The sequence below is a fragment of the Cariama cristata genome, unplaced genomic scaffold (genome assembly GCF_000690535.1).
Source record: "Cariama cristata isolate BGI_N322 unplaced genomic scaffold, ASM69053v1 scaffold7145, whole genome shotgun sequence".
NCBI classification, from domain to species: domain Eukaryota; kingdom Metazoa; phylum Chordata; class Aves; order Cariamiformes; family Cariamidae; genus Cariama; species Cariama cristata.
This window is the reverse complement of record NW_009618024.1, coordinates 32,665-44,004: the sequence shown is the minus strand read 5'-3', so window position 1 is coordinate 44,004 and position 11,340 is coordinate 32,665.

Genomic DNA, 11,340 nt, shown 5'->3' with positions numbered 1-11,340 from the left:
TCCCAATCACTTTGCCTCCTATCAGCTATACACAACTGAAAAGATAAAGAATGCAACTGTGTACTACCAGGACTCACTTTGGTCGTATTTGTTAACAGAAGTAAAACTGAGTTATAGCTTGTCTCTCTGTTTTGGTTCTTTTTTAAAAAAATCCAGATATTTGTCTGCCTAGGTGAAATTCCTGAACGCCTTAATACAAGACTGAAAGAGATCAATACTTTTTGGGGCTGAAATGTTTGAGTTTATGCATGTGAATTGTCAAATACTTAGTAATTTTTTTCTAATTTGAAACTGAATAAACTGCACAGTGGAAACAGATATGCCTGGGTTTTTTTAACATATCATATAATTAATTATTCATACAGAACGTTTTCCCTGCAAACAGCTGTAGTTAAGTATCAATAATCAATTAAAACCATAATTAAAAGCATCTTATTTGAACAAAATGCTGTTAATCAGAACACTTTTAAGTACTCCGATTGGTGAGAAGTTGTTTCCAAAGTCGTGTGTCCGTAGTTATCTAGTTTTTCTAGTCACTAAAGTAAATGATTCATATGAATAGTCTTTGGGAACGGAAAAATAAAGCAAATTCTAGACAATCCTGTGCTCTATTGGGAGAGGAAAGAGTCTGGCATTGCAGCGGATGTTTTTCTCTCTTAAACAGAGAATGAAAAACAGAGGCAGAGCGGGTGAGGTCTTGTGCATCTTTTCTGACAGTATTACCCCCAAAATTAATGGATTTCCTAAGCATTTTTATTGTAAATGAAATAATTTTCATGGTGCTTCTGGGTTACTCTTCGCATTCCTGAACCTTGCAGAGTATACAGCCTAGCATAGCTGGACTCTGAAGTAGGATTAGCTCTTTTGAAAGAGATTAAAGGAGCAATTCACTTTTTAAATTTTGATGCTTTGCTAACATCTTACAGGTGCCTGCTTCCGAGTTCTTCACTTAGAAGCACTCTGACAAGAATTCTTCTGTGAGTTTGGAAATTCTATTAAATATGGAAAGTTCATGTCAAGAAATACCAGGTAGACTTAAAACTTACGCAAAACAGATGTTCAGTGGCCGAGTGTTTCAAGGACACTTGCAGACCTAGGAGGGAGAAGTTCTGGGATGCTGATCTAAAGATGTGGTAAATCAACTGCTTGCTATAGTATTAAAAAGGTTGTAAGTCATTTATGCAGTTCTTGCAGTTAAGTACATGAACTATAAACATAGCAACATTTTTTGTCATGTCTGTTTGAGGATGCTTTTAGGCTAGTGCCTCTGATAAGCTGCTTAAAACATACTGCACAGACTTGATAAAGTCTTTCTCGAGTATCACAGGAATGCTACTACAAGCATGATAGTCAGGTTATAGCACTTGTTCATATATGCTTGCAATATTACCTGCAGAAGTCTGGCCAGAGGGGCTCATTTTTGTATGGTTACATGGAAATAATTTGACTATGTGTTAAGTGCTGAGTGCTTAGAAAATAAGTAAATAGTGGGTGTTCCTGAAATGAGATGTTGGAAATGACCTTCAAAAATCTGACATGTAATCCATGTAGTGACATTTTGTATGCTGAAAAACCAGCATTAGATGGTGAAGGTGATGAATTTTGAACACTGTTGTTGCTCATGGACCTTTGAAGTAGCAGAGCTGTTGCAAAATGCAGAGGAATCACAGTCATTATGCATACAACACAAGAGAAGAGCCACTTCTGTACCAGTGGTCTCGATATCCTTCCTGTAGTTATGCTTTTTGATGGTAGTGCCTTATCCTTCCAACCTACTGTCACGGCACGCAAGGTCATGCTTCTGGCATAGGAGCTCTGTATCAGATCTTACTGTATCACTCCTTGATCTGGATCTCTCTTGCAGCTTCTGTGCAGGTTGATTGGAACCAGGGAGTTTTCCAGGACAGCACTGGTGAGAAAAGCGGTGCTGGCTCCTGTCCTTCCCTTGCTTTGTTCAATGTAGTATTTACTGGGGAGATGACCACAAAAGTTAACTTCCTATATGTGGTATACACATCACCAAGTAACAGGGCAAGCCAAAGACAACCTGTGGAAGGAGGAGGTTAGGTGCCAGGTTGGCTGAACCTCCATGAATCAGAGATGAAAATGAGTGATTTTGTTATTAAAATTATCCCATTATACAGTATATGCTGGTTTTTTTCCTAGTTTCTCCTACTATGTGACCTTGTATCTGAACCTAAGGCAAGTCAGCACAGGCACTGGCCTCGCTGTTCCCGTTTGAAACAGCCTGTCTGTTTTTCAACAACTTGCCCTCAAGTCATTTTTCAAACCGGGCTTAGCTGAAGATGAGTGTTTACTGTCACATTCAATAGCTTTGTGGGAAAGATGAATTGTAGCTGACTGACAACTCTGACAACCTATTTCTCAGACTGTATGTGGCCATAAAGTGTTACAGAGATCTAGACCACTGGAGACAGTACTGCAACAAAGTTGTTTGGAGAGGTCACAAACCTTCTTTGCAAAGGAGCCTCTGCGCAGGGAGCAGTATGTAATGCGGTGCCTTGCACGGGTCAGCATCAGTTGTGTTTCAGAAGCAGGGAGAGCATGGAAATAAGGTGGAGTGACCATGCTGCGATTGCTTTCCACTTCTCGGCACTCCTGAGAAGCTGACCGCAAGACAGAGCAGCAGAGGCTGCTGTCGTGCTCTGGCTTTGCTTGGGAGGTGGGAAGTGCCGTGCTGTGCTCGGGGGTCCTGATCCCCTAGCGTCGGTGATGGTGGTGATCTGGCCTACGTGCACGACATCCTCTGGGCTGTGGGAAGAGTGCAGCGTTGGGGGATGTGGACAGCTGAGGAACTAGGACTAACCTTCAGTTTAGGCACAGCTAGTAACCACAGACCCCACGACAGCAAGAGCCCTAGAATAGCACAAGTGCAACAGTGATACAGACATGTTTCCCTTCCCTTTTTTCCTTCCCCAAGCATAGGAACAGCTTAACTGTCACCCAGGGCTATGCAGAACCACCAGGTGCCAACCATCTGTTTTACTTCCAGCACGTTTTATTTATTTTTTTTTTTTCCGGCTAGCGATGTAATTTTCCTCATATTTCTTTCCCATTTGCACAGTGTGTTGTAGAAAGCAATCATGAACATAAAATTTTAGTTAAATGATAGAAAAAAAAAAGTCGAGTTTTTATCAAATGCACTATAAAACTTTCTACATTTATTGCAGAGAGCAGTGACACATATATAATTTGTTCCTGAACAAGCTATTTTGTAAAACGCTGGTAATTCAGTCACCTGAGCAGCATACTAAATTGAATGCCTGAGTTCTGTGCTTTAGGACAGGGTGTACGTACTGGCTGTCACAAGCCTTTCGAGCAGGCCAATGGAACATATACAAGAATTGTGTATAGTGACCCCAAAATTTTAAAGCTCATGAAACAGAACGGACTGTACCCTTGGCTGGCATCTCCAGCAAGGCTCTTCTGCCTCTTGCCATCGCCCAGTCTGGTCTGTGTCATACACACTGTGATCCTCCAAGGGCCCGTGTTACAAACTCTGCCTAGCTCAGGCCAAAACATCATGGCTTAAAAGCGTGGAAGGGAAGGGGGATGTGGGTGAAGGGCTGGCCTCTGCTTGTTAGTTTTCTGCACCATGGTTTCCAGGCCAATCCGTGCCTTGGAGTCAATATGTGGCAGCCTATACAGTATGTCTGTGCAGCACTTCTTCCTATGGATTTGTCTGGCTCAAATGCCTTCAAAGAGCGGGACACATTTATACTTTTACCTTTGAAGATCCTGGGGTACACTGGCAGGTGCCACGGTATCTGTCTTATATTTTTGTGCTTGGGACCTAAGACACTGACGCCCTCTCTTACGGGGAGTGCCTGCAAACCTGGTCTAGAGCCAGAGGTCATGAGCAGGGAGTGATGCAGGACAAGATATTGAAAGCAAAAAGAAGTGTGAGGAGGGAATGTCCTTACATCCTCCTTACTTATGGGGAAGGATTGTTTTAAGATCTATGGGGCAATGAATGAGAACAACAGCATGTGTCATCAAATCTGATAGGATCACATTTTATCCCTGGCAAGAGATGGTGTTGCATTATGGTCCAAATCAAATGATTCACATCATCATGCAGTCAGGCTAGAGGCATAGACCAACCATCACTGGTAAACAAAAAGAAAACAGTATTCCAGGTTCTCGGAAGCGATGCTCATCTCAAAACCACTACGGCATGGGACAGGGTGGAACAACTTTCTTCCTTCACTGCAGAAGACACTGAAATGGGACATCTGTGAGGAGTCACACACCGCTCCCTCAGCCCAGACACAAGGTCTCCATGAGAGATGGAGTCTCTCATGGACTCCATGACAGACTGCAGTCTTCACAGGCTGGATGCTGTCCTGTTTTCAGCTTTCAGCAGAAGCCTTTCCAGATTACTTGTGACCTACTAGCAATGGTATTACCCTCAGAAAGACTAAGCTCTGCCTTTCTCAGTTGGCCCACTGCCAAGACAGCCATCTTCTCTTGCAACTTGGGCAAGTGACCTCACACTCATCCGTCCTGGCTTTAACCCTTTTCAGGGGTTAAAGCCCTCGTTTGAGAAGTGCTGCTCTGGATGATTCTGCTTTTCATGGGCTTTTCATGCAGTCTCCAGCACATCCTGTGATGGAGTCAAAGCTCCGCACTTGTGAGTCGAAGAAAGAGGGAGGCGATTTCTCTGTCATCTCTGAATACCTAATCCTTGCTGCCAGAGACAGCTCATCCCTGGGGTTCACAGATAGGCATTTAGAAAATGCTTTTGTTTTTTGACTGAGTGGACCAGATTGCACCTACTGCACGTACTTTTGCAAAATGGTCCCCAAGGAGGGTAGCTCATTTGCCTTCCAGTTTCAAAAATTGAAGCACTATGATACATCTATGTAGGCAGTATACTTTTTCAGGAATAAGGTATTTACAGATAAGTGCACTTAAAGTAAGTGGGTTTGTTAAGCTGCATTGCCTGACTCTTTGCTCATTGTTATCTATAGATTACATGGAAAGTGTTTTCACTGAAGTGGAAAACAAGTCAATACATTTCCCTAATCCATCCTTCAATGTAAAAGCAGGTATATGCACTGCTGGTATTTAAACTTATTTACCAATTAAAGGACAAGGAATGCAAGTTTGCAGCATGTCACTTGACTTGAAGGCTGCACGGTACAGCCATATTGGACCAAGAACCTTGTTACAGAGATTCAAGAATAAAAGAGCTGCCATGTTTTGAATCACTGTCCACTCTAATGCTGTCAGCATTACAAGGAATCCCTAAGAAAGGTTCTCCTGCTTCTATGCTTTGGTGAGGTTGTCCTCCAGTCTGAAGAAGAGACTGGAGTAGATCCCAAGGCAATCAAGACCATTTATGCAGCATCTTGTACCTTCCTGCAGCTGTCTTCTACTCCCCCAAGTTTATGGCAGCAGGACTTGAATGGAGTGTTTTAAAATACTCAGATATCTGTATTTTGGTTTTGGCAGGTGTGGTGCAGCCTAATGGAGAGATAACTGTGCATCAGCTTTGCTTCCCTTTTCTACTTGCATATGGACAGAAATCCTAGGGATGGGCAGATTCCACATAAAGAGCTGCTTCTGTACCCAGAAATACTCAGAGGTGATCTGATGCCTCTACAGTTTAGAAGACAGCACGGAAAGATATATATTAGCACATGAAGGGGCAGAATGTCTATCAGTTATAGACAAAAAGGATTTCTTGACATCTGTTGGACAATATGTAAGTGTATTCTTCAAAAAATAGAGAGGAGTAAACTGGGTTTTGAAGACTTATGCTTCACCTTTATTTTTAAACCTTTAACCCAAATCCACACACTAGGTCTTGATCCATGCACAACCCCAAACGCACATGCAGCTACTGTGATTGGATGTACAAGTGTACATCCATGTACTTTATATGTAGATGTACATGCAGATGGCTAGTTGGCTACCTGCTATTTGAATGAGATCAAAATGAATCAGATTTTTAGAAGGATAGGTCATCAGTCACAAGAAAGAGCGAGCACAACATGTCCTCTCCTCTGTAGAAATTAATGCGGATTAACTGTAAGTATTTTTGCTGTACTCATGATATATGGAGGTCTGTAAGTGCTCCACAAAGAACCTATCAAGATGGTCCATGTAGATTTCAATATTTATTATACACTGTGCCACAAAACTCAGCTTCCAGATGAGATTAATTAAGAGCCTGCGATACCACTCCACATCTGACAGCCTTCAGTATGTGCCACCTTGGATCAAAGTCCCGTTTCTCAGCACTCCAAAGCTCAGCTCCCAAAGCATCACTCTGCCTATTCCGTTGGTGCTTGGTATGCAGCAGATGGAAGATGCCTTGAGCATCCTGGGGCTGAGTGTTAATCTGAAGACTGCCACATTAAGACACCTTTCATGTTTCTACAACCTCAGGTTCCATACTGAGTAAAGGAAAACAGTTTTATCATGCACCTGTTTATCAGCCAGTTTATTCTCTTGTGCTATACAGAAAACTCCACTGGTTTGCTGGAGGACCTCCTGAGGAGCGGAGAAATGGCTTGGTCAAAAAGTAAGTTTTACTTGCCATACAAAACTGCATCAGCTTTGAGACAGGTGAATTACTAGCACTGTAAAGCAAGTCTGCTGTGAAATGAAATGGAAGAAAATATGTTTTATTATAAACTACTCAGGAGGGCTGTCTTCTATTTCCAGGACCTGAGAGCTGGATTTTGTTAGTTTTGCTTGTGAGGAAGTCAGATATTCCAGGCAGCGAGCCTTTTAACCTTTTTATTACCTCAGGTCCTACCTCTTTGACTGTAAATAGTCTTCCCTGCACTCTGAGATTTTTTTCAGTGTTTATGGCCCAACTTGGGAAACCTTAGGAATTGTGAGTTTCAACTTTAGGTTTTAGCAGCTGCCTCTTTTGTAAATTTGCTAAATGAAAAAGAAATGGATAGAACATAAAATATCTGTGTTTGGGGATACTTTTTAGTTAATATAGTGATGCTTTAATATGCGCCTAACACCCAGAACTGCTTTGTGTTTTGCCTACAACCATCAGCAAGTGCACATGATCTGTTCTAGATACCATTCATATAGCTGTTAATATACTCAGTCTATTTGTTGGGTAATCTAGGAAGTAAAGGTATTTTAACTACAAAAGGTTAGCATATCCATTCAGGCTTGGAGGTAGACGGGGCATAAGTATTTTTGTGCATTGGAAGAATGAAATGCCCATAAATGTTCTTAAACTTTTTTAACTTCTCAAATTCTCTTCATTCTCATTTCTCCTATAACTAGAAAGTCCTAAAGCCATTTTTCATGCATTTGACAAGACACTATTACATGCTTCATTTGCATCAATTACACAAAAATCAGAGCTGAATGGCCTGTAAGTGGAGGTAGAATGGTACCTTTAATGCTTCAAGAAAGCAATATTTAATAAAAACTAGTCAGAAAGATCTATAGTGCTAGAATCAACCATTCTTTCTGAAAACATATTGTTTTGGAAATACAGGAATGGAGAAAGAGCATGGAATACATTTATGACTTACATTTTAAAGGTAGTGCTAAAGAGATTAGCAATTAATCCTACACACATTTGCAATTTTGTTGCTTAAAAACTTTAAAGTATTAGAGTATTTGTGTGAAGTCAAATTATAGTAAGGTCACTGAAGTCCTTTTTGCCTTTATGTTTATATGATCATCATGAAATACTGTACAAGTGGCTTTATAGATCTCTGTGGAAAAGGCAAATTAAAGGAATTGGGGAACAAGGAAGACTTTATTGAGGGGAGAGATTATAATTAAAAAGGACTTTGTTTTTCTAAGAATTTTCTTACTGGTGTGTATTAATTGGTTTTCACTGAGAATAAAGTCAAAGCTGTCACACTGCCTTACATGTACCAAAACAAAGTTCAAAGTTGTAGTTCAATCTATGTTGAACTAAGCATAGAAGAGGGAAACGCTAACAAAATAATGCTGCAGTAGTTGAACTGTTGGAAAACTGATCCCTAATTAAATCTAGCATAACAGTACATTTGAGAAATGAGACTCAGAAGTCACATGTAAAAAGTCTGAGCATCAGGCTTTCTCAGTCTACTGAAGCTGTAAACTAATATATCAATGTGTTTAAAACAAGAGATGAAAGATGAGGGAACAGCAAGAGATATTTTCACACTGTACAGAACAAAATGTATCGGTAATTGTAGTGGGTCATTTTAATTACATTTAATTGTTGTACTTTAAGTCTTTAACACAAGATTTTTAATGGACACAGTAAAATCTTTGCCATTAGTTTTTAATGCAATAAAAGTCAATGCCTGATGCCAAGCTGTTATAAATCAGTGAAATGCCACTGAAGTCAGTGGAGTCACAGATACACTGTTTGAGGCTCAAGACCCTTATTTACATCAAGTGCAGCCAATCTGCTCTATTAGACAGTGTAAACAGCAAAACATGCTGTGTAAAACCTGGAGTCTAGGAATGGCACCTTTCGGGGAGGAGAACTGGAGGTCATCATCACTGGCTAAGGTTTCCTGGTCCAGGGGCTAATGAAAACTGACAGATTACTCCTTGGGAAAAAAATATCTCCTCACAAAAATAACAACCATGCAAATTAATATGATACACAAAGCGGGTGAAGATTTATGTGACTATTTCCCTCATCCCTTTCATCTGGCTTCCTTTTTTTGTGCTGTTCCCTAATGATGCTCATTTGTCTGCTTCACTTCCCGCTGCCTGCCCTTCCTCCGATGCCACTCCTGCGTGCAGGGCTCCACTAGTGCTGGGGCACACGGGGCTGCACCTTCCTGCCCTCTCATTCTCCATCCCCACTGATTTATTTTTGATGGCGGTCGAGCTGTTGCAGCTGAGGAAGCTCTTTTGCCCATCACTTCACACCACCCCTCTGCCAGAGCTGATCTCCTCGCAGCACAGGGGTAGGGCGAGCGGCGGCCCTGCGCTGCCGCCGCTGCAGATCATAGCCTCCATATTGCGTTCAGCAGAAATGGGTGGCAATTTCAGTTCATATACCAGGTTGTGAGGTGACTGAGCCATGCGTCAACTGTTTTACTGCCACCTCGGCTAGGCTCTGCCTGCCAGGCTTAAACCTGACAGAAACGGTGAGGCAGAGCCGGGCTGCTGAGGCTTCAGCCCAAGTCCACGGAGATCAGCCAGAAGATTCCTACCACTTTTAATGAAAATAGACCAGTGGCTTTACATTATCCACAAGACTCAATTTGGCTGTGACATTTACAAAGAATAAGGAGATCCACTTGAACAAAACATAAGTCAAGCCCTCATTTCTGCCCCACCATATTGTACATAAAACTCCTCTGAGCAATGATGCGATTACCTTTCTGTGCTTCCATCTTCCTTCTCACAGTCCTTCCCTGTCATCTCCGCTCTGCCCATCTGAAACGAGATTCAGGCTTCTCAGAATAAAGTCCCTGGCTTTCCATTTAGAGTGCAAGATGTTAGCCTTTTTGAATGTTGTGAGATGATAAATATGGCACAGAAAATGTGTTTTCTGCACTTAACTGGAGAGTAATTAATCCCAGAGCTTTTTTCCTTCCTTCTGGGAATGGTACTATCAACTACTTCCTGAGGATGAGAGGCAATTGGCAACAGGCAGCTACTTGATGAAGTGAGATGGATGGTAGATTTCTCTGAAAATACTGATATTGAGCAGGGTCTGTTTCGGAAAAGAATGAAGCAGAAGGAAGGGAAAGGGAGAAGAACTGAGGAAAACCAGGCCATTGCCCCCTTGTCCCTCAAAGACAGGGTTCAGGGACAGCTCACCCCAAATGTTGTTCCAAAGTAGTTGGTTACTGTCGTATCTACTCTCAATCTAAAGCAGCACAACATATGTAAAAAATACATGTGCAGGTACACACACACACACGCGTACAAACACATATATGTAGTGTGATAGCTGATGTGCTTTTTATTTAAATATATAATGTATTAATGAGCTCAGCCTTAAGTTTGAGCTTTTCACAGCATAGTGTGAAGGGCTGTTGCAGTGAAAAACATCAGCATTAGATAACTTGCTAAATTCCTTACTCAAGTATGGGATAACTATTACAAATAAGTGCTCATTTATTTACATTTCTGCACTTTTGTGGCTTTGTGTTTTGCAAATGGTGTTTTGTGTTTAGCAAATAAGCACGTTTTTTTGTTTTCACCTTAGCCTGCCATGAGATAAAGCTATTTTTAAGGTCACTCTCAAATGTCAGGCCATCCCTTCCCTGCCTATGTTACCACCTTTTGAAGTAGGAAACTGGGAAACCTAACAATTCCTTGATGCTCCAGAGTGTTGCTCTAGGTTAGGGAGTGTTTAAGAGTGATGGACATGTTTTCATATTAGCTGCACAGGTTGGTTTGAAAATTACTGGTGTGGGAGTCCGAGAGGTAAATGTGTCTTCCAGTGACCGGTGGAGTGCAGGGAACCTCGCTGACCTATAGTGGGGTGGGAGGCATGCATGTAAAGTACAAGAGTTTTCAAGGTGTGGTGGCAATCACACCATTAGATGTTTGAGGAGGCTTGTGAAATCTGCTGTTGAATAAACCTGAAGAGTCTGTCCATGTTCACAAAAGATTTGGGAAGGTGAAAAATATTTTAAGCAAATGTCACCACAGTCTACAGTAAAGACCTCCAAACTCTTCCATGGGCATGTGTCCACTCTCTTTGCAAAGACTTCTGTTAAATACTGAGTGGGTGAGGAAAAAAAACAACCTACCAGTCCACAGAAAAAAGCTCTTATTCATTAATCTTGGCAAATCCATAGTTTTTTGTCATAGAAATGGGAACATTAACAACCTACATGTGTGGAATAACATTTACCTGGGTGCTTGGCAGGCCTAGCTCAAGGAAAAAGACTTCAGAATCTGCAGATTACAAAATGGAAACTTGTGCAGAAATTGCACATGCCTTTTACAATCAAACCATTATTTGGTTTTGGAAGTTTCAGTAACTCAGCATAAGCTGTTATTTATACCTTTAGGGTTGTTATCTAACAGTCCCTTGAGTATTAGCCACTTGATTCAGTCTCTTTTTCAACAACTGACGATCCTTTTAACGTACATGGAGTTGATACAGCCAAGAAGAACTCTTTTCTGTCTGTTGGAGAAACTTCTTTTCATTGGCACCCAGAGACGTTTGTGTCCTGCTGTGTTTATTAAACTGCTGGCCTAGATATTGCTGAAATAGATGGCTTTGGGGTAACAAGGGGATATGTATGTACCAAAGATATTTTTTACCACTCATTTGCTGTAGTTGAGGTTACATGTAGAGACAGCCGATCAAAGAAAACTCAGTAGATATTATTTTGCAGTCACAGAGAAATGAAAATT